Raw genomic sequence first — 25,631 nt, 5'->3', positions numbered from 1 at the left:
TTTGCTGTACATCAGAAACTAACACAACACTGTAAATGTACTATACTTCAATAAAAATAAATAAATAAAACGGTGAGTCTGGAGCCAGGGAGATCTGTTGGAAGTATAATGGTCCCAGTGTATGATGACAAAGGCTTGAACTAAGCCAGTGGTGCCAGGGATGCAAAAAAGGATCCCAAGACATGTTTAGGAATAGAACTGACAGAACTCAGGGGCTGGATGATGAGTTTCTGAAAGAAAGGGCAAAATCAAGAGTGGCTTGGGCAGCTGTATAGGAGCTTTTTATAGAAATTGATTACAACAACAGGAGTGAGTTGGAGCAGGAAGAAGGGGCAGGTAACAGGTTCCGCTTCAGTCTCGTTAAAGTTAAGATGTCTCTGAGACATCCAAGTTCAGATCTCTAGTAGCCATTTGGAGCAGAGAAATAGCTGAGCCAGAGACACCTGTTCTATCTTCAAGAGATGTAACTAAGGAGACAAGAGAGGATGTATACATGGAAACAATTAATGAACAAAGAAACGTGGAGTGTTTTAGATGCTAAATTCCTTAAAGGTGGTAATCATGGGTGCAGAGTTCAAAGAGGAGGGAGAATCATGCCAGCTAGCAGAGTAGGAGAAAGGAAGCTTGGCCTTGAGGGATAAGTGGAATTTGGACAAGCAGAGGAAGGGCATTTCAATGGCCAGAACATGCACAGGCCAAGTCAGAAGGTGGAAGTGGAAGCTTAGGTTAAAGAGTACAGTCCTGATGACTGAAAAGCAAGGGAGGAGCAGATTACTAGGGGTCCAAACATCAGGAAGAAGAATGAAGTCTTATCACAATAGAGAACAAGAAGCTGTTACACATTTTTGAAGAGAAGAACATCACGATGGAAATGTTTAACCACTAAATCCAAATGTAGTCTATAAGATTCATCCCATGGGTATTCATGTTTGTGCCCAATACAAAGTTATCATCTCTTCAGCAAAGCCCTTAGATCATCTACATTTATATAGAGCATTCTTAAAAAAAGGAAAACTTCCCAAAGATATAGAAGGTGAAGAAGCAGACTAGCAGTGAAATTTCACAATGCCAAGTGTCATTACAATACATTACTCTGCCTAACAAACATTTCAATGTTCTGCAGATGGCCCAGTTCTGTTGAGCAGCTAATAACATGCCTTCTGTCTGAGAAATCCTGTTTAACACACGCTTTCCTTCATCTTCGACCACCAGGGTCACTTTCCGCGGCGACTCTGAAATATTCACGAGCTACCCCAAATCTTAGGTTACGAACGAATGACGGGAACAGGAATTCCTTTTTTCTTAATTAACAGTTGGGTCAAGAACCTAACAAAGGGTTTTCCTGCTCCTCTGGGTAGGAGAGTTAGCTTAGGAGTCATAGTTTGAATAATAGGGAGCCAACTTCTTCCACTCAGTTCATGGGAGCTGAGCAGACTGGCAGAATACCTCCACCCACCACCATGCCCACCACCTCCACAGTGCCACAGGTAGGTGTATGACTAGGGGTGGTCCCTGTGATTGGTTCAGGAATGCATACACAACCTGAGTTAATCCAATGAGACCCTGGCAGATACCGCTGAGGACTGACACAGCCCACCCCTTCTTTCTTGCAAATTAAATTCTAATTTTTTTTTTTAGTTATTGTGTAACCTTAGCAATATCCAAGGGCTCATACCTAGCCCCAGGGTATAAATGTTAATAAACCTAAAACTGGGACTTCCCTGGTGGTCCAGTGGCTAAGAATCCGCCTTCCAATGCAGGGGACACGGGTTCGATCTGTGGTCGGGGAACTAAGATCCCACATGCCGCAGGGCAACTGAGCCATGTATCGCAACTACTGAGACCTCACACTCTAGAGCCCATCCACCACAACTAGAGAGCCCACGTGTCGCAGTTACTGAGCCTACGCACTCTGGAGCCCATGCACCACAACTAGAGAGAAGAGCCTGTGTGCCGCAACTAGAGAAGCCCACGCACTGCAACAGAGCCCATGCACCGCAATGAAAGATCCCGTGTGCCACAACTAAGACCCAATGCAGCCAAATAAATAAATAAATAGAAAATAAATAACATAAATAATAACAGAGAGAGAAGCATTGCCTAGCGATAGACAAAAATTCCTGATGATATTATTTGAGCATCTAGATCCAGTTTTCCATGAAATTACCCCCAAATTTTTCAGTTATGTGAACCAAAACATTTCCTTTTCCACTCTTCCTAGTTTGAGTGGCATCTCCTCCACTTGCAATTTAAAGAACACTGCACACGCACAGGTAGGAAGGGAGAAAAAAAACTGAGATAACATGGAAAACCCCTAGCAGAGTGTCTGGTACGTAGTAGGCACTCAATAACAATGGTGGAACCTAAATCTATGCTTTCTGTACCTCTTTTATCCTTCAGTCAAATCATCATCATCAAGAATAACATTAAATAAATGCCAATACTCTCCGACTTCCTCCATCTCCCTAATCTCAAATGTCCCAATAAGCTTGAAATAAGACCTATCCAAGCATCCATACCAGCCCCCAAAGCAAGTTAGAAGAAAAAGGAAGCAAGGTGGTCAATTTATAGGACATTTCCTTCCTTCCCTTCCTACTCTAAAGAAAGTTCTTTTCATGTATTAGGTCACTTTACTATAAATTATCCCCAGCTGTTTCATCCTCAACTGCCAAATGGCTGTGAGTGAGTCCCAGCATTTTATCAATTATATCACTTTCACAGGTCACATCTGGTTCAGTCCTCTGTCACAGCACATTTGGTTTATATACTAATGTCTGTCTGCTCTACAAGATCTCAAGTCCCACAAGACTGGGAAGAGTCTTCTTTGTTGAACACTTGGTACCTAATGCAGTATCTTACACACTGAAGGCATCTAATAATGTTTGCTGATTGAATAGGTGACTGAATTCCACCTCAAAGTCTCCCTTAATTTATATGAGAAAGCAGGTGTGTTCTTTAAAGACGAGCCATGCCAGGGAATCCAAATATACCAGATTATTTAACTATCAGGAGCGGTTCTTAGCTGCAAGAAGCAGAAGAAAACTCTGGCTGATTAATTAGAAAGGAAGTTTATTTAAAAGATATTGGGTAGCACATAAATTGCTAGGAGGTCTGGAGAACCAGATGCAAGGCTTACCTTTGAAAAACAAAGCCCAATTTCAACCCACAGAACTGGCCAGATGAGGAAACCAGCACCGTACTAAGCACTGGCAGAAATGCTGCCATGGTCACCAGTTCCACCAAAAACGGAGGCTCCAATCCCAGCATGTTTTCTCACGTTCTTCACGTGTGAACTGCAGACTCACGCAGATGTATCTAGTTGCAGAGTCTGGGTCCCATACTTGCATCCTCACGGCAAAAAGATTTGAAATTTGCATCTACTTCTAATATTAAGGAGGTAAAAATTCACTATAAGAGAGGTTTCCTTAAATATAGAAAGACCACACAAAAGATGATGAACAGTCATGAATGTAACACATGCTCACTACTTCAGACTTAGAATTTTAGGCACAAAGTCATCTGCGTGAGTCCCACCTATATCATCTGGACCAAAGCCCCTAAGGAGGCAACAACTGATTCCAGGTCCCTCAGAGGTGGCTCTTCAGGCTGTTCTCCTCTGGTCTGCTCTGACATCAGCCCCTAGGCCGACCCTGGGGCAGGGAGGAAACCAGAAAGGGATTGAGAAAGGTGTGTGAATTTGGTTTGAGAAACTTGTCTCAAATGATTGGTCGAAAGTGAATGCTAAGGAATTTCAATCCATTAACTCACAACCTTGGGAGGTAGGTTGTATTTTACTTCACTCTACATCAAGGAAATAGAACAGCAAAGAAGGTTGTTCAACTGGGATTCAATACCACTGCCAACCCAGCTCCATGCCACCCACCTTCTCTGATGGACCCCATTGCACTCTAACAACATTTTTAAGTCCTCTGGCACTTGTGTATTTAAAACTTCTCAGCTAAAATACAGAAGTATTTTTATTTCTGCATCTATCATTTCCCAAATGTTTACTATGGCAGATTCTCCAAAAATGCTTCTTGAACAACACAGCATAGACTTCACAAAAGCTTAAATCATCTACAATCTCTGCCTTTACTGACCTGAACCCTATGTATCACAATTGCTAAGAAAGCCTTTTTGCTTCCTGTGAAATAACTTCAATAATTATAGCATGCCACATAATACATTATAATGCTCTTTAACCAGCATAACTACATTTACCCTCACAGGCACTCGTTTTCTGTAATTACTGCTTATATGAAAATAAACCTCAGCTGAAAGCAATGAGAAAAATCAGTGCAAAATAACACCTCTCACTTGCCAACACCGCAGAGACGTTTACCAATATGTACACACCATTTATGTGCATTGCCCACTGAAATAGCACTAACAGTTCACAAATTTCTCTAAGAATAAATCTTATTGACAAGGCAACAAAATGAAATTGAAAAATGCTGTCAGCTCAGTGATTTATTGACAAATTATCCTTGATAATCAGTAACTGCTGATTTCAGGATTTCTAACAGAACCCACTCTAGTGAGTGCTAACTGTATTTTACTGATATCCCACAGTGAGGACATTGTTCATTATTGTTACCTTTTGTCTTTAAAGGAAGGAAGCCATTGTCATGGCAAGACATAGGTATGAATCCTGGCTCTGTCTCTTTCTATCTGTTAGACTTTGGGTAAATTATTTCACCTCTCCTTATAAGCCTCTATTTTCCTATCTTAGAACTGATATATCTCAGGATTTTTTGAGAAGGCCGAACTAAAGGCATTAACAAGCAGGAAATTAATAAATGTTAATATATTTAACATAAACTCACAGTACAAATTTCCAGTAGAATTCAGTGGTAGAATTAATATTACTTGCCTGATACACTAATGTACTTCCTTTAAACTGGGCTAACATGCTTTATAATAGACCAGGAGGAGATCAGATCAAGATTGCAAACTAAGAACATGTTAAAACCTTTCTCTCATCTCAATTCCCATAAACGACAAGAAAAAAATTTTAATTGAAAACAGCACTAGAAAAGAAGACTTGGTGTCCTCAATGACCAGAAATTATAAAAGTTCCTAAAAAATTAAAGGCAGATGAGTTTATATGGAAGGAAGAAGTAATAGCCAAAACACACAAAAGACAGAACTGATGAAGAGTGTGAGAGTATCTTTGGGCTCCAAGCTGAGAGACAACAGATGAAAAGAACAAGAGGGTTGCTTCCATGTCCTGGCTATTGTAAACAGTGCTGCAATGAACACTGGGGTGCATGTGTCTTTTTGAATTATGGTTTTCTCAGGGTACATGCCCAGTAGTGGGATGGCTGGGTCATATGGCTATTCTGTTTCATGGAAGCAACCTAAATGCCCATTGACAAATGAATGGATAAAGAAGATGTGGTACATATATACAATGGAATATTATTCAGCCATAAAAAGGAACGAAATTGGGTCATTTGTAGAGACGTGGATGGACCTAGAGACTGTCATACAGAGTGATGTAAGTCGGAAAGAGAAAAAAAATATCGTATATTAACACATATACATGGAATCTAGAAAAATGGTACAGATGAACCTGTTTGCAAGGCAGAAACAGACACACAGACGTACAGAACAAACATATGGACACCAAGGGCAAGCAGGGGTGGGATGAATTGGGAGACTGGGATTGACGTATATACACCAATACGTATAAAATAGATAACTAATGAGAACCTGCTGTATAGCACAGGGAACTCTACTCAATGCTCTCTGGTGACCTAAATGGGAAGGAAATCCAAAAAAGAGGGGATATATGTATACATATAGCTTATTCACTTCACTTTACAGTAGAAACTAACAACACTGTAAAACAACTATACCTCAATTAAAAAATAATAAAATTTAAAAAAAAGAACAAAAGAGGATCCAGAGTCAACCAGAAAGGTGACTGCTTGAGGCAGAGTCATCCAGGAAGTTCGAACCCTTTGACCTTTCTCCTTGTGCCATGCAGATTCAGTAGAAGCTTCTGTCCCTAGCAAGGAGCAATGCACAACCAGGAAGATGTCCCTCCTGGTAGTCAGGACTTGGTACAGGATTCACTGCCACCCAGAAGGAAGGGAAAGCCTCCATCACTGAGGAGGCCATAGGCTACATCTCTGCCTGGAATCCTGGAAACAGGCCAGGTAATCAGATACAGCAGAGACAGACAAACCTAGGAGCTCAGATCCCAGATGAGAATGCAAATCTAGCAAATATTTAAGGAAAAGTAATCCTCTGAATGAAAGGGACCACAGTCATCATATGGATAAACTAATATCCAAAGAAACAAAGATAACAAATGAGACTTTAAAAGAAGTATGTATGGAACATATAGTTAACATCCTCAGAGGAATAAGAAGAATTCTTCTCTTAGCAGAAACACATTATAAACAACAACTAGGGACCTTCAAAAGGAAGACTGTAATTATTGAAAAAAATTTTAAAACTCAATAAATGTACTGAGTAACAGAAAAGATATAACTGAAGGATGAACACTTAGCTAGAATATACAACTAAGGATCCTCCTAGAACACAGCTCAAAAAGGTCAAATAAAAGGTGAATACGGAGGGACTTCCCTGGCAGGCCAGTGGTTAGGACTCTGCACTTCCACTGCTGGGGACCCAGGTTCAATCCCTGGTCAGGGAACTAAGATCCCACAAGCCATGCAACACGGCCAAAAAAAAAAAGAACAACAACAACAACAAAAAAAGGTGAATATGGGAAAAAAAAAAAAAATTCAAAAGTTTCAACATCTGCCTAATAGGAATTCCAAAAAGAACAGAGAGAAGAAATACTGATAGAAATAACAGAAAAAAAGATTTCCAGGAAAGATAAAAATCCTCAACAAACGTCCAGCAGCTCACAGATATAGAGAACAAACTAGTGGTTACCAGTGGGGACAGGGAAGGGGGGCGGGGCAATAGAGGGGTATGGGATTAAGAGGCACAAACTATTAGGTATAAAACAAGCTACAAGGATATATTGTACAACAGCAGTCCCCAACCTTTTTGGCACCAGGGACCGGTTTCATGAAAGACAATTTTTCCACAGACTGGGCAGGGGGATGGTTTCGGGATGATTCAAGCACATTACAATTATTGTGCACTTTATTTCTAATATTATTACATTGTAATACATAATTAAATAATTATACAACTCACGATAATGCAGAGTCAGTGGGAGCCCTGAGCTTGTTTTCACTTGCCCCTCACCGATAGGGTTTTGATATGAGTCTGCAAGCAATTGATTTATTATGGTCTCTGTGCAGTCAAACCTCTCTGCTAATGATAATCTGTATTTGCAGCCACTCCCCAGTGCTAGCATCACCGCCTCAGCTCCACCTCAGATCATCAGGCATTAGATTCTCATAAGGAGCCTGCAACTTAGATCCCTCACATGCGCAGTTCACAGTAGGGTTTGCGCTCCTATGAGAATTTAATGCCGCCACTGATCTGACAGTAGGCGGAGCTCAGGCAGTAATGCGAGCAATGGGGAGCGGCTGTAAATACAGATGAAGCCTCACTTGCTTGCCAGCCGCTCACCTCCTGCTGTGTGGCCTGGTTCTTAACAGGCCACAGACCAGTACTGGTCTGTGGCCCAGGGGTTGGGGACCCCTGTTGTACAACTCGTGAAATATAGCCAATACTTTATAGTAACTATAAATGGAGTATAATCTTTAAACATTGTAAAGCACTATATTATACACCTGAAACTTATATAATATTGTAAATCAACTATGCCTCAATAAAAACAAATGAATAAATAAAAAGCTTCTCCACCTCTTTCTTATTGATAGACAATATTACCAACCCCCAGCTCTCCAAAGACTCAACTCCAATGTCACAAAATTGGAAGCCCTGCTCAATGGCTGAGTGACATCTGCATGTTTTCAGAATGTTTGCTGAAGGGAATTCAAATCCTGGTATACTGGTTAATGCTTCCTTTGCAAACCTGATCTTTGCCTTCACTTTTATCACCCAGTGTTCTGTGTGTTCCCTTAGGGCCAGTTATGGTCGTGTTCCATGGTCTACAAAACTTATCCATGCACGGAGCCGTCTTTGAAATCAAAGGCAGGCCATGCTCAGACCTACTCTAAATGCTGCGTGAGTTTCTGATCCAAACTTTTGATCCGCCATTTGTTTTCTATTCCCTCTCTCCTGGGATCCTGGTCCAGATGGCACTTTTCATTGGTGCTATGCCCCATTCCTGTCACAGAACAACAAAAGTTTAATGTCCAAATATGGAAGCAATGTTTCTGGGTTGATGCCATTCTACTATGTAAGGTAATATACTTCTCGAAATATTTTTAAGATTTGGATGTCTGTTACCACAACTGATCACTCTTCAAGTTTGTGTATGTTGACTAGACTGTAAATATTTTAGCAATGGATTCACTCATGTTTTAAAAACACTATGCACTTACAAAAACACAAGGCTCATTATCCATAGAATATTTCATGTAGCTTAGGCAAAATACTTTTACATGCAGTAAGGCAATACAAAAAGGTTAACAGATGGGATATATTTGCATTAGAATCTTACTCATAGAAGTGAGGAGGTGAAACCTTTTTTTCTTAGGAAGTTACTTGGCAAAGAACTTTGCAAATAGATTTAGAAATTATAATGATGAGAATCCAATAGCAGAATAGGAGGCAATTCTCATTTAAGTGTCCCCATGCAGTCTCATTTACATGGGGCGGGGGGGGGGGGGGGGGGGGGGGAAGAGAGAGAGAGAGGCCTAGTAGAAAAAGTTGTGAACGGTAATAAGTGACACGATATGTAACTAACCATATTTCCAATTAACAAAATAATTTGTATAATCAATTATTGAAAGGAACTGTACAAGACACCAGAAGAGATACAAAGAATAGTCCATTTCAAAATAATTTGTATAATCAATTATCGAAAGGAACTGTACAAGACACCAGAAGAGATACAAAGAATAGTCCATTTCCTTAAAGACGTAAGATAACTCCTCTGCTTAAAAGAATTCAATAGTTTCCTCTGCCAGGGTTCAATGGGCCTCTGTGACCAGGACCCTAAGCATGCCTCCTTACACTCCATAATCCAGGAATACTAAACTACCTTAGTATTCTGTTATTTCACTTTTTCTTATCTATGTACATGCTGTTCAATAGCCTGTCTACCCACCCAGTAAGTATTAGTCATCCTTCAAAATCTGACTCAGCTCCTCTTCTGTAAGAGAATTTGCAAGAGATACCACCCGTTGGTGCCACAAATGTGTCTTCAACAAGCCATGCCCTCTTTTGCTAACAATGATTCTCCATTTGAAAGGCAGCTTCTGGCTTACTCCCAAGCCCTGGTAGAGAGTGAAAGCCAGACTATGAGGCATCAAATGGCATTGCAATTTGAACTGTCTATCATGAATTGGGTGTTCATCTGATCCACCAAATCACAAAATTGACTGTTCAAAGCAGCATTCCATTATACATTAGAAATTGTACAATACAGATCAGACTCAGCAATGTTTGGAAGGGACATCTCTCCCCCAATCCACCTAGGGGGTCATTGGGAGTTTCTTTTAATTAGTTAAAAGAGGAAGAAAATGCTTGGTCCTGGTAACAGATACATCTGCACTATATGCCTTTCAGGCCATCCCTGAAAGATAGTGGTTAGTATAAACCCTCCCCACAAGCAGAACTTTGGGTTATCTGCTTCACGAGAAGGGAAAAGCCACTGAGGTCTAGACCTACACTGACTCATGGGCAGGGGCTAATAGTGTGGCTGGCTGGTCAGACTCGAAAATAAAATTGGGAAATTGGTGGTGAGGGTGAGTCGGGGAGAGATATGTGGATGGACTCTTAGCATGGACGTGAAGTATGAAGATATTCACCAGAAGGATCACTTTGAAGGAGTGATCCTGTCTACTCAATCAGGTAGACAAAATGACCTATTCAATGTCTAACAGCAGACTCTTTCCTTAGCCTCTTCAGTGTTCGCTCAATGGGCCCATGTAAAAAATGGCCACGGTAACAGGGACAAAGGCTAGGCATGGGCTCACCAAAGCTCATCCAGCTACCACCTCTCCTGAGTGTCCAACTTGCCAACAGTAGAAGCCAACACCAAACCCCTGATATAAAATGATTTTCCCAGAGGTCCAACCAGTCACCTGGAGTTGCACTGGTTTTCTTCCATGATGGAAGGAGTGAAAATTTGTCCTCACATGTTTTAGACTCATATTCTGGTACAGATTTGTCTTCCCTGCCTGAAGTGCTTTTTCCAGCACCTCCATATGGACTTACAGAATGCTTTAATCATTGCCATTAGTGTTCCACACACATGCTCCATCCAGAGGAAATATTTTAAGGCAAAGGAAGAATAGCAATGATCTTGCATATATATAATTGATTGGTCTTTTCATCCAAAGGTAACTGGCTTGATAAAATGATAGAATGGCCTGTTTAAAGATCATCTACGGCACCAGCTGGGAGACCACTGGCAGACACTGTGAGGCTGGCGTGCTATCCTACAGCATGCAGTATATGCCCTAAACCAGTTTCCACTAGGTGGTTCTATGTCCTCCAGAGCCAGAATTCATGGGTCCAGGAACCAAAGGGAGAAGGTAAAAGCACTCCCTCTCACTATTATATCTAGTGGATTTTTTCATCTTCCCTGCAACTCAAAGAAATTTTGTGTCCTGTCAACGTGACTTTGAGCTCAGTGGATTTAGACATCTTAGTGCCCAAGGGAAACACAGTCACTGTTCTGATGAATTCTGAGCTTTTTGAAATTCTCATGCCGCTGAGTCAACAGATAGAGGAATAAGTTTGCTCTAGTGGCCAAGGTGGTTGATCCCAATTACCAGGAGGCAATTGAATTGCTGCTACATAATGGAGGTATGAAGGACTGTGTTTGAAACACAGAGACCCACTAGAGCACTTCCTAGTACTCTCTTGCCCAATAGCCCTGGTCAATGGAAAATTGCAGCAACTCAATTAAGACAGACGTCCAAGGATGCATATCCCATGGGAATGAAGGTTTGGACCACCTCACTAAGTAAAGCACTCTATCCGGGTGAGAAGCTAGCAGAGGAAGCATGGATTGGCTGCTGAACAAAGGCAACAATGGTTACCAGTTAAGTCTGGTAACAGTGGTTACCAGCAGCAATACTTCGTATTATTTTTCCCCTTCCTCCCCCATATCCTCATGATTTTATGTGAAGAACGCTGGTGATTGCTAACATTTTCAGCTGCGAGTACAACCAGATTGATGACATCAGTATCAATGATTAACTGATGGGACTCTCAGTGGGACACTGTGTTGGGACACAAACACTTACCTGAGGGAAGGACAAGAGTGGATATAGAGAGGGGAGAGGAGTGAACTGTGCCCCTCCAGATCTACTCTCCCCTCTCTTCCACCCTGTTCTCTGCTCCCAGAAAGCTGACCTCTAAGGACTATGTCTGTGAACTTCCTTGCCTCCTGACCTCTGCTTGAGGAACATCAGGAGAAGATCAGAGGACAGAAGTAGAGTGAGATGGGCTGTTTATTCTCTCCACCCATTTCCCTAACTGTAGAGTCCCCCAGTCCCAACCTGTATCCCTCCATCTAAGATTTCAGCTCCAGCCAGGGACCCTGGCACTCGCTCGCATGCGTGCTCTCTCTCTCTGTAGTTTCCAGTAACTGCTTCCTTCCATCGGCCCTTCTGAAGCCCTGCATAATTAGCTTCTAGACCCTGCACTGTCCCTTCTGAGGGCCCTACACCCTGACCTGTGATTACCTCTTTATTAGATCCTCTTCAGTTTAGTCTATAGATATGCTATCTGTCTGCTGCTGTGACACTGACACAAGCATCTTTCTCACCCACTAAATTATGAGTTCCTTGAGGGCAGGGTCTTATTCACTATTGTATTCTCCAGAGCTTAACCAGTGCCTGGTTTATAAGAGGTGCTCACTAAACATTTGTTGATTGAATGAACGATAAAATGCAAATTATCTGTAATACAAGATAGACTATACATAGCATAAGAACAGGCCACCATACACAGCAAAGAAAGACAAGTGGGGCTGAGATCCAGTCTACACAGAGCTGGCACACGGCTGCCTCAGCCTGATCCAGAGGAAGGGCTATCTTTATGGAATTAGTCCAACCAGGGAGGTACCTTTTGATAATATGCGCAAAGAAGTGCTATGTCCCAGCAGGTAGTCTTGCATAAGAAAAAGATTTGACCTAAGCAATTTGGGTAGTAAGAGAAAAGGTTTATAACAGCTTGGGGACAGTAAAGAAAGATTTCAGCTAGGGGACATCTCATGATTACATTTATCATGAGATAAATGCATTGCCATTCAGTTGTTTATTTATATGATATTTACAATGTTTTCATGTACTATAAGGATGAGACAGGGTATTTTTAGCCAAGGCTACACAACCTCAGACAAATCATGATAGGATTTTTTTTTAACTCCAGTCCAATTAGTTGAGGGCTCATTTAGTAGTGGGAGATGCTTCCAAATACTTAACACATGATTCAGCTGTATAAACAGTGGTGGAAAATGAGGCTGAACAAATTTCTCATACGTTCTGATTTGGTCACAGGTGTACAGACAAGGATGTATACAGAGCTTGAATTCTCTCTGTAAAGAAGAAAAAGGAAACCGAGTCCAAGACCAATAAATATTTTTTTTCAGGTTGCTAAACCAATATCTAAATACTGTGAGATGAATAACTGAATACATAAATAACAATGCTATGCTTCAAACCCTATCGGATAACCTTAAATAATAGTGCAGAGAAATAAAGTCAAAGGCTTAACTCAATTGCTACCCATAAGGCAGATCAGGGACTAACTCCACTGAAATACTTTGCTTTATTTGGTATATCTAGATTCATTTCAAATAGTTGTAGGAAGTACTGAATCTGACTTTGCAATGATAATTTAAACAAAATCTCTGTGATAGACTAAAATGCTCTAGTATTAGCATTTGTGAGACTCTCGGGTACTTAATAAAAATTATAGGGTTTGGGGTTCAGTGAAAGGAGAATTGGCGAGCCTTCACCTTCATAAAAAAGAAGTTATTTTAAAATTTCCATGGCAAAAGTGGATTACTCAATAGAGAACTCACACACATTTTAATGGTTATATCTGACCAGTCCTACCGGCAAACAAATAAGACAGGTTTTGTTACTCTGCTACCCTGGGTTAATTTAAACCACACCTGTTTAGAAGGGTGTCTAGGGAATTTCTACAAGTTTTGACCTGCATCTCCTCATTTAGAGTTAACGAGAATGTGCTTCTATATCATATTTATGTCTCGGGTTTCAAAACCCTCCGCAGGGGAGTAAAGCAAGTTTGCCATTTTGTGGGTCACTTTGTGGGGTAAATGTCTCCTTTTACCTTCTCTTTGACCGTTTTTGCCCCTTGTATGATTGAAAAAACATTGTTTTAAGTCAGGCTGTTTGATTCAAATTCTAACATTCCCTTGTTTTTAACTGTGTGCATGCTAAGATGCTGTTTCCCCCTTTATAAAATTGGACTAAGAATAACTGTCTTACAGGGTTGTTATCAAGTACATCAAACATGCATAGAAAGTATTTCAGTACCAGGTATTTAATAAGCGGGAGCTGCATCATTATCCATATTATTATTATTACAATTCCCCCTTCAGGACTTCTATGATACCAATTTGATTTCAAGAGCCTGCAGTGCTTAGGAAAGAAATTATTCAAAATTATTCAGGAAAGCAGGGTGAATCACTAGTAAGTCAGTTGTATTTTATTCAATGACATATACCTAATGATGGTAAGATAGGCTTCTCCGAGCCTTTCTACCATATAAAACATACGTACCATAAAATAGAATTGTTTTTGAACTGCAGTCAGAGAACCCGTGGAGGTGAAAATTTAGGTAAGGTCTGCAAAGCCTAAGTCACTCCCACAGCACTCAGAATTCATAAATGAGTTTCTCATTTGTCAATGTTGGTCCAGATTTCAGTATCCTCTGTGAGCAATTAACAGCTTTTGCTATTGCCTAAAATATAAACTCTCCATGAAATGATTTTTGCCGTTTTTGTTTGCTATAATTGTTGCCATTGTTCATTTAGACATCATCTATATCTCTTCAGTCCAATAAATAAATAAAATGTCCAAATCGCTTGAAACAGTTGTCCGTGCACATCTTGGATAAATAGTATGATAACAGAGGTGCTTTAAGAGGCCTATCCAGTAAAACTGTAAATCCCCAAATTCCAGCCGTATTATAATATCAATGTTGAAATTTTTCACATAAGGAATTAGAAAAACTTTTACAATGTGATTAATACATCACATTGTTTAATATCCACCTTTCTTCTTCCCTGACCCTTTCTGAGAACATACCTAACAACAAATAATTTGCCCCATTCTTTCAAAATGTCAAATGTCTTTTTTCTTTATTTGAATGATTTGATCTAAGAGAAGTGGCTTGGAAAAGCATTAGGAGTGTCAGGTTTTATAATAAACCATGTGGGTGGAGGGTTTTGTTGGGTTGATTTTTTTTTTTTTTTTTTTTTTGGCTGACAGCAAACAAGTCTATCTGAAAACACACTAAGCTCCAGCAGGTGCCCAGAGCTAATTTGGTTTGCAACTATTTTTAAAAAGCACTAGCTAAGTTTTATAACAAGTGGTACCAAATGGCTGTATTGTTTTTCTGTCTTCCTGCAATCCAGGGACAAGTTTTAAAATGTGACTCTAAAGATAAGGCCAGGAATCTAAAATACCCAGCTTCTTAAACCTTCCCCTAGATCCCTAGAAACAAAACATTTAGAGGTTTACACTTGAGTTTCCACTTCACACATTTCTCCATGAAATCTCTGCACTTCCTGTCAGTAGTTTTCATTTAAATCTAGCAAGTTTTAGCTCTGGCCAGAAAGGATGATGTGAAATGCTTCCCGGCAGCCAGATTCAGCTGGATTTGTGGATCCAACCACCTGCTGACGGCATGTGTTTTGGCTCCAGGCAATCACAATGGATATTCATTCTCCCTACGGACTCTCACAGCAGTCCCGTCAGTCGACATCTCCTCCTAATACTCCCAGATTAAACGCCCATTTAGGTGTGGTGTTTGAAGAACCCTCACAGTTTTTAATCTCTCTGATTCATATGGTTAGCCTGGCCTTTCCTTTCTCAAATACAGAAGTCCTTTTTGGATTAAGATACAAAGATTAGATTTGAGGGTTTGTTTTTTGTTTGTTTGTTCTATCTCTGTATATCCAAGCACAGAAATCACTAATATAGTGCCTAGGGTCAAAGTATATATTAGTTCCACGAGGCAGCAGGTGTCATGTGAGAGTCAGCCTAACCCGGATTTGAATTACACACTTGGCAATGTGTAATCTTCGGCAAGTTACTTAACCTCTCTGACAAAGATGGCGATAACAGTACCTACCTCAGAGGATTGTTATGAAGATTAATGTGATTATACATATAAAATGTCTAACATTGTCAGGTTCATCATAAATGCTCAATAAATTCCAGTTGCTTTTTTTTTTTTTTTTTTTTAACAGTGAAACCACCCAAGTCTGCTTTGTGTTCCTTGTGCCACAGGGAACAGGTCAGCTGATAACATCCCAACACACCCTTCCATCTGACTCTCAACGATACTTCTGTAACAGGATCGTGGCAGCCATCATTAGCCTCTTCTTGCAGATTGGGAAACGGAGGTGCAAAAAGATGAAGCAATTTTACCAAAGCCTTACAAGAGCTAAGTAGAGAGCCCAGACTCGACCGTGGATCGTCTGACCCTAAATCCAGTCCTTTTTCTCCAGCTTTATCATTTGCTGTTTGATTTTGTTCCACACACTCTGAATTATTCAGTGAAAACCTACTCTTCATAGTCTCCATTCTTGGCAGATGCAGTAAACAGAATTGTGAGCCTACAGTGGGGACAATCACAAGCTGTCCAAGCCATGTCCACTCTGGCCCTGCGTCTGGCCCTGCTGGTGCAGCCAAGGATCAAACTGGGGGAGGACGTGGCCACCTTCCGGGCCATCAACTTCAAAAGGCTGGGGTATTAGGGCCAGAGAGGACCGCGAAGGGCAGGTGGTGGCCTCAAGCCAAGGTTAAGTTGTGATGAGTTCAATGCTGACATCTTGAGGCTGAAGAGACAATAGGACAGCTAGCTTGTTGCCTTGCCCACTCCACCCTCATTCAAAGGGTTGCCTCTGTAATGCGTGGTCCTCTCAGCGGCCCTGAGAGGTGCACAGTTACCATCTGGTGGGCTGGCACCCTTGTACCCCAGACTCCCCAAACTCTCAAGTCTCAAAAAGCTGCCTTGTGTCTTGTTGTAAAAAAAATTTTTTAAATCATACTTGAAATTTTCTTGCTTCATTTGACCTTCACGATCACACTGGACTGTAGACAAATCAGGTATTTTTTAAGGATCCTCAGGTTCAGACATGTGAGCTGGTAAGAGGGGGCACCAGGAGGGCAAGCCAAGCTATCCAACGCCTCACCGAATTCTTTGTACCACCTCCCTGCCTCCTACCATATTCACGGTCCCCTACTAGGAAGCATAAAAGGAATTCTGTAAACATTCGCTGAATGGATGATACAACAAAGGGATAATGAGGAGCTATGTGTTCCCATTTTCTACACATTCTGCCTCCCTTCTATTGTGAATGAAACTCCCAGCAAACACAGCTGAAATAATCAACTCATTTTTGTCCTGTCACGCCAGTTTATGTTGCCGCAAGCCAAAGCAGTAATGACCCGGGTCAACGCACCCAGGACACTCCTAGGGAAAAAAGATTCTCGATAAGGGAAGGTTGCATAAAACAATCTGAAAGAACAAGGGAAAAAAACCCACAGAGCAAAAAGACCACAAAATTAACGTACCCCATCTTCACTTGGTGGACAATGCCAGTCTCTCCCTGCTGCTGACCTATGAAAATGTGTAAATGTGATTTTAGAGCAGGAAGGTCATGAAACCGTTTGGTCAGCTCAGGCAGACATCAGACTCATCCAGCCTGAAAGGCTGGAACATGAAAGCAGTAGAGAGAGCAAATTCTGGGAGGTCTGAGGAGGCAAAAGAGAAAGATGGAGAGAGAGAGAAAACTGACTCAACAACTACACCAATGAGGACACATAGTGACATGGCACGTCCTTGTTAATATGTCTGTCCAAACTCGGTCAACAAAAACCCCTCAGATCAAACAGAATTCCCCTTAAGATTCCTTTCACTACTTTACATTATTATTGTTTATAACAGATTCATTAATCAGGTGAATTAATCAGGTGGTCCAGGCCCTCTTTTGTCAAAACATCCTTGATTACTTAGAAGATTAGCAACAGGCTGGGTCTCCATGATTGGACTGCTGGTCACTCAAGCACTCATTTATGATGCTTCTCGTTTCAATGTGGCATGACAGCCTTCCCAAACCAGACCTTCCGGTTATCTAATCACATTCCTGTTCCAGATTTTAATCTACATTTAGGAACACTGAGGGGCAAAAACTTTTAAAGTGAAGTTAAAGACACCTGCAAAATTTGACAGGGAGAAGTGTGTGGAATGTTTAGAGCCTTGGTTTGAGTTCTAGGAAATGTCTCGTCTTTCTGGTCTTACTGAAGGGAATATTAATCTTTGCATTCATCCCCACAAAGTGGTCAGTTGGGTGGATCATGCTATTTGATGTTCTTCTCCAAAACCTCAAATCAACACATTATGCATCTGTGGAAATAGAAAAGTCTCATGCGTCCAAGACCTATAAGACACAAAGAAGTCTAAAGCAAACAGGTGAGGAATAAGAAAATTACCACAGAATGCCAAGAGAAAAATCAATATATGCTTTTTTTTTTTTTTTTTTTTGGTGGAGGGCAGCAATCTGTGCTTACGAGAAATCTTAAAACAGTGCTTCTCTACTAATATTACCACCTCCAGGGGACACTTTGGACATCTGCGGGGGTTATTTTATTGTCTCAATGGTGAGAGGATGCCAAAGGCATCCAGTGGGTGCAGGGCAGAGATGGCACATGTCCTCGAGTGAGCAGGCTGCTGCCACGGGGCAAGGAACTCTTCCACATCCTATGTGATGTTGAGGCTCTCGCCCCACAGTCATGTAGGTGAACACCCTATTTATAATTGTCTAAACCCTATGTATGTGTTTTAGATTTAAACTCAATTTCTGCAGTATTTTAATGTATTTTGGGGATTTGGGGAGGATTGCTACTGTGGCATACACTGAGAGGACATTTTGCTCTATTTTCTTCCAAAGTTTACCAAGAGTTGTTCACTATTTTCAAAAATCACGTTACTAACAAAATGCCACTGAATGTGAGCCATCAGTATCAGCAAGCCCCCTCTGCAGTGAGTATCTGTCCCATCACCACATCCGATTCCCTCAATGTGTCCTCTCACGTAGAAGTGCCAACGCATCCACATACTGAAAGACACATTATTTTTACTATAAATCACTATTCTTTCATTTCTCCTTTATATTACAGTTGTGTCCATCAGTTATATCATCTATAAAATACACTGTAGGATAGTAAAGTGAGTGTTGCAGATAATCTGTTATAAAAACAGTTTTGATATTCTATCTCCATCATTTCTTCTACATTTATTAACAGCACGATGGATTTAGGAAATTATCCATGGATGCTAACATGAGTGGGTGAAAATTTAACATGAAACAGGATATTTATGCAGTCGTGAAGCATCTCCTCACAAATTGTTTAACTGCAAAGAGAAAAATAGTACTTTACAGTGGCAAAGCCTGGCAAACACTACCTTAATCAAATGATCAAGGTTTAGAAAAATATTATATTTATGTGTGTGTATCTATATATAGAGAGAGAGAGAAAGAGAGAGATGTCGAGAGAGAAGGAGAAGGAGGGGGAGTAAGAAGAGGAGGAGGGGGAGGAAAGTGAGGGGAGGAAGCGAAATGAAATGTAAGAACTGAAGTAACAATTTTTAAATTATCTGACTGCTTCATGTGTAAGTCTTTGGGGAATTCATGTTATATAAACAATTAGTGTTACTTTTCTATTTCATAGGTGTAGATAGACTCATGGAAATATCTAAGAAGAGAACAGTGGAAGAAAGTGATGTGAAAGAAGAAACAGTACAAATTGAATAGGAGTCATAATTTTTAAAGTTTAATGTAACTTTATCCTGGTTTACAAAGCTTCTATGAATGCAGTGTGAGATTTGAATACAAGAGAAACCGATAGAATTTTTATACCAAACAAACAAAAGCAAATCAAACACCTCACTCTAACCCTGTCCAGTCCAACAAACGGATTCTCCCAGCAGTCGCTGACCGCAGCTTTGCATACGTCCCCAGACTGCAGGGCATAGAGTATCCTCTGAGAAGCCAAACAACAGAGGATGCTCTGTCACCACAATCATATGCTCCCAAGTACAAAATGTTAAGTAAATGATTAACCTACCAAAGCATTTTTTGGAAAGATAGGCAGACTTCAAGGATTTCAAAATCTTTCAGGAAACCCCTGAACTTGCCCACATCCTGGGAAGAGGGGTCCGAGGAGGGGCATTTCCCTTTGCAGGAGCCCAGGAACCATTACACAGCCCAGCTATCCATCCCAGCCAGGAGGGTCGGATCCCAGCGCAGCCCAGCACGCAGCAAAAGGTTTTCTCCTTCGCAAGCAGTTGTCTTTTTCCTGGCAAACAAGCCAGGTGCCAGAAATTTTACCCAGACTGGGAGGGAAAGAAAGGAAAGGAAGCAGAAGAGGGAGGGGGATGAAGAAAGAAAATAGAATCATTAGGAAAAAAATGAAAGATGAGGTCAAGATGGTTACAATTTGAAACAATTTCAGAAAAGTTACATATTTTTTCAAAGCACTGAAAGCCTCTCAAAGCTCTGAAAAGGCACAAGCCCCGCAGGGAGATGTTTTCCCCCAGCCCTGAGGCCTCTCACCCAACTGTAGAAAAACAGAAAAGAGATCTCAAACTCAGAAGTTACAAAAGTAGCATGCTTGTGTGAGCGCTATTGCTGGTTGGGTTTCATTTCTTTGTCTAAAGAAACTGTTCTTGCAAGTTACCACCACCCCCAGGGACGCCTTGCCAGTGTGCTTCCCAGGGCTTACATCATCTTGTGCTTTCCTTACACCTGTTTCCATTTCTCACAAATTCCTCTCCCTTTCACCTGAACAATGGAGGTACCTTGCCCAAGTTCCTTAATTAAATCTTATTTTATCTTGCAACTATCAGGAAAAAACAAAGTCATTCGGGGTCATCTCTTCAAGGTTGAGAAGCCTGAGCCACCCACCTGCTCCTGCTTGTCAAAATTAAATCTGCCAAGTGCTGAGTTGCTTGAAAATGTCCTGTTAAGTCATTTAAAGACATAGCTCTTCATATATTTAGCAAAGCAGAGCCTTAATTTGAGACATACACCTTGCCACAATCACAGAACCTTTCCACCAAATGTTTTCTTTATAAAATAAAATAAGCTCCCATCTGAAAACATTATTACCCATGTTTCCTCTTCAGATTTCTTATTTCCTCAGCAAGATAAAGCATTCTTTCACCTAATGAACCATGAAATCTTCCTCAACAGTAAAGGATGTTGGGACTTCCCTGGTGGCACAATGGTTAAGAATCCACCTGCTAATGCAGGGGACATGGGTTCGAGCCCTGGTCCGGGAAGATCCCACATGCCGCGGAGCAACTAAGCCACAACTTGCCGCGGAGCAACTAAGCCACAAGTTGTGGGCCACAACTACTTAGCCTGCACTCTAGAGCCCGCCAGCCACAACTACTGAGCTCACGCGCCACAGCTACTGAAGCCCATGCACCCTAGAGTCCACGCGCTGCAATTGAGCCCATGTGCTGCAACTACTGAAGCCCGCGCGCCTAGAGCCCAGGCTCCACAACAAGGGAAGCCATCACAATGAGAAGCCCGCGCACCACAATGAAGAGTAGCCCCCGCTCTCCACAACTAAAGAAAGCCCGTTCGCAGCAGGGAAGACCCAACGCAGCCAAAAATTAAAAAAGTAAAAAATAATTTTTTTTAAATAACAGTAAAGGATGTTTTTTGAGGAATAATTGGCATAACATTATCTAGTTTCAGTTGTACAACATAATGATTCAGTATTTGTATATATTACAAAAAGAGCACCACAGTTAAGTCCAGTTAACATCCATCACCATAGTTACAAAACTGCTTTCTTGTGATGAGGATTTTCAAGCTTCACTCTAACTAATCTCAAACATGCAATACAGTGTTATCAACTACAGTCATCATGCTGTATATTACATCCCTGTGACTTAATATATTTTATAACTGGAAGTTTGTACCTTTCACCCCTTTCGCCCAGCCCCACCTACAAACCACCTGACTCCCCACCTCAGGCAATCACCAATCTGTTCTCTATATCCATGAGATGAGGTGTATGTTGGGTTTTTTTAATTGTTTTTTTAGATTCCACATATACGTGAGATCATAAGGTATTCTCTTTTTCTGTCTGCCTTATGTAACTTAGCATAATGCCCTTAAGGTCCATCCATGTTGTTGCAAATAACTAGATTTCACTCTTTTTTCCAGGCTGAAAAGCCCGGAATCCTAACCACTAGGCCACCAGGGAACTCCCTGTAGGTCATTTCTATATCTTGGCTATTGTAAATAATGCTGCAATGAACACAGGGGTGCATATATCTTTTCCAATTAGTGTTTTCATTTTCTTTGGGTGAATACCTAGAAGTGGTATTGCTATCATATAGTAGTTCTATTTTTAATTTTTTTAATGAACTTCCAATATTTTCCATAATGGCTGCACCAATGTACATTCCTACCAGCAGTGCACAAGTGTTCCCTTTTCTCCACATTCTCACCAACACTTGTAATTTTTGTCTTTTTCATAATAGCCATTCCAATAGGTATGAGGTGAAATCTCATTGTGATTTTGATTTGCATTTCCCTGATGCTTAGTGATATTGAGCATCTTTTCATGTACCTGTTGGCCATCTGTATGTCTTTTTGGGGGAAAATATCTATTTATATATATCTCTGCCCATTTTTTAATCAAATTGTTTGTTTTTTGCAATTAGGTTGCATGAGTTCTTTATATATGTTGATTATTAACCCTTTATCTGATGTATGATTTGCAAATATTTTCTCCCATTCCCTATGTTGCCTTTTCTTTTGTTGATGGTTTCCGTTGATGTGCAGAAGTTTTTTTAGTTTGATGCAGTCCTACTTATTTTTGTTTTTCTTGCCTTTGTTTTTGGTGTGAAATCCAAAAAGTCATCACCAAAACCAATGTCAAGGAGCTTACCACTTATGTATTATTCTAGGAATTTTATGATTTAAGGTTTCATGTCCACATCTTTAATCCATTTTGAATTTATTTTTGTGTATGGTGTAAGATAGTGGTCCAGTTTCATTCTTTTGCATGTTGCTGTCCAATTTTTCTAACACCATTTATTGAAGAGACTATCCTTTCCCCATAGTATTTTCTTGGCTCCTTTGTTGTAAATTAACTGATCATATATGCGTGGGTATATTTCTGGGTTCCCTATTCTGTTCCATTGATCTGTGTGTCTGGTTGTTTTTTTTTGTTTGTTTTTTTGCCAATACCATGTAATATAGCTTGAAATCAGGAAGCATGATGCCTCCAGCTTTGTTCTTTCTCAAGACTGTTTTGGCTATTTGGGGTCTTTGTGGCTCCGTACAACTTTTACGATTAATTCTTCTATTTCTGTGAAAAACACCTTTGTAAGTTTGATAGAGATTGCACTGAATCTGTAGATTGCTTTGGGTAGTATGGACATTTTAACAATATTTATTCTTCCAATCCATAAGAATAGAATATGTTTCCATTGATATGTATCTCCTTCAATTTCTTTCATCGATGTCTTATAGTTTTCAGTGTACAGATCTTTCACCTCCTTGGTTAAATTTATTCCTGGATATCTTATTCTTTTTGATGTAGTTGTAAATTGGATTGTGTTCTGAATTTCTCTGACAGTTTATTATTAGCATATAGAAACCCAACAGATTTTTGCATGTTGGCCTTGTATCCTGAAAATTTACTCAATTTGTTTATTAGTTCTAACAGTATTTTTGGTGGAATCTTTTGAATTTTTTATATATATCATATCATATGCAAATAGTGACAGTTTTATTTCTTCCTTTTGAATTTGGATTCCTTTTATTTCTTTTTCTTGCCTGATTGCTCTGGCTAGGGTTTCTAATACAATACTGAATAAAAGTGGTGAGACTGGGCATCCTTGTATTGTTCCTTAGAGGGAAAAGTTTCAGTTTTTCACCACTGAGTATGATGTTAGCTGTGGGCTTGTCATATACAGCCTTTATTATGTTGGGGGTACCTTCCCTCTATACTCACTTTGTTGAGAGTTTTTATCATAAATGGATGTTGAATTTTGTCAAAAGCTTTTTCTGCATCTATAGAGATAATAATATGATTTCTATCTTTCATTTTGTTAATGTGGTATATCACATCGATTGCTTTGCAGATGTTGAACCATCCTTGCATCCCTGGGATAAGTCCCACTTAATGGTGGTGTATGATCCTTTTAATGTACTGTTGAATTCAGTTTGCAAATTTTGTGTTGAAGATTTTTGAAGCTATGTTCATCAGGACATTAGACTGTAGTAGTCTTTTCTTATCGCATCTTTGTCTGTTCTTGGTATCAGGGTGATGCTGGCCTCATAAAATTGGTTTTGAAGCATTCCCTCCTCTTTTGTATTTTATATATTTTGAATGTTTGGTAGAATTCACCAGTGAAACCATCTGGTTCTGGACTTTTGTTTGTTGAGACGTTTTGACTACTGATTCAATCTCCTTACTAGTCATCAGTCTATTCTGATTTTCTACTTCTTCATGATTCGGTCATGGTAGGTTGTATGTTTTTAGAAATTTATCCATTTCTTCTACATTGTCAAATTTGTTGGTGTATGACTGTTCACAGCATTCTCTTATGATTGCTTATATTTCTGTAGTATCTGGTGTAACATTTCCTCTTTCATTTCTGATTTTATGTGTGTTCTCTTTTTTTCTTGGTGAGTCTAGCTGAAGGTTTGCTAATTTTATCTTTTCAAAGAATCAGCTCTTAGTTTTATTAATCTTTTCTACTGTCTTTTTAGTCTGTTTCATTTATTTTTGCTCTGATCTTTGTTATTTCCTTCCCACAGTAAAAGATATTTTAAAGTTAACAGATCACTTGCAACTACAGTGCCTTATAACAGGTTTCTATCCTTCCTTCCTCAGCAAGCATGTGGGATTACCGGAATTAGCATTTTAATAGTTTCAGGTCCAAGAACTAGGCTGTCAATCTCTACATCACATCATTGACACAATCATTCATTTTCCTCTTTCATTGAGAGCTGCTGACTTGTGTCTTCTCTGGGCATCTCCATCTAATCCACTTGCCTTAAAACCCACACCCCTGTCAGATAATCTAGGATATAATATTACCCTACAACCTAAGCCCTGAATAAATGCCATTGTAGGGGCTTCCCTGGTGGCGCAGTGGTTGAGAATCTGCCTGCCAATGCAGAGGACACGGGTTCGAGCCCTGGTCTGGGAAGATCCCACATGCCGCGGAGCAACTGGGCCCGTGAGCCACAACTGCTGAGCCTGCGCGTCTTGAGCCTGTGCTCCACAACAAGAGAGGCCGCGATAGTGAGAGGCCTGCGCACCGCGATGAAGAGTGGCCCCCGCTTACCGCAACTAGAGAAAGCCCTCGTGCAGAAACTAAGACCCAACACAGCCAAAAATAAAAATAAATTAATTTTTTTAAAAAAGGAGAAAAAATTTAATACTTTTAATACTTTAATGTTAGTACTTTCAAAATTCCTTCTACTTTTTCTCCCTCAAGACCCCCCCCCAGTTTATCTTAGGCATGTTATTATTAATATGTTTACATTGACGAGGTAGAATGTTCACGCTTTAGTATTCATGGAATCTTTTAGTATATTTTTCCCACAGTTCAATGGAATTTCTGCTAACCACCATTTCCTCCTCCATCCTTGAATTCTTTGATTTATTTCTGTTGTCTAGATTCTCTTGTTTTGTTTTGTTTTTTTTCAGAAAGTGCTCATGGGTATTTTTCCCTGAGTTCTTTCATCTTTATTTTATTTTTAAAATTTTTATTTTATATTGGAGTATAGTTGATTTACAATATTATGTTAGTTTCAGGTGTACAGCAAAGTGATTCAGTTATACATATACATATATCTATTCTTTTTCAGATTCTTTTCCCATATAGGTAATTACAGAGTATTGAGTAGAGTTCCCTGTGCTATACAGTAGGTCCTTGTTGATTATCTATTTTATATACAGTAGTGTGTATATGTTAATCCCAAGAGTTCTTTCATCTTTAAAACATTTGCTTATACTTGAATACTTTGTATTTAAATGACATTTTATAAATTTATATTATTATTTTTAATGGCTGCAAGGCATTTCATAATTTGACATATCTCCTAATTTTGGAAATCTGGGTTATTTGTGATATGACGTTACCATTGTATCAAGGCTAAAATTATTCCTGTGGAACTGTTCAAAGATTTTATCCCTTTCCTAGAATGCCAAAAAATAAATCCTGTAAGCCCAAGTTATTTTTTACCTTTTCAAAAAAAAAAAAAAGAGAAAAAATTTAATAAATAAATAAATGCCATTGTAAATTGTGCC

The sequence above is a fragment of the Eubalaena glacialis genome, chromosome 17 (assembly GCF_028564815.1).
Source record: "Eubalaena glacialis isolate mEubGla1 chromosome 17, mEubGla1.1.hap2.+ XY, whole genome shotgun sequence".
Lineage (NCBI taxonomy): Eukaryota > Metazoa > Chordata > Mammalia > Artiodactyla > Balaenidae > Eubalaena > Eubalaena glacialis.
This window is presented reverse-complemented; position numbering follows the sequence as displayed.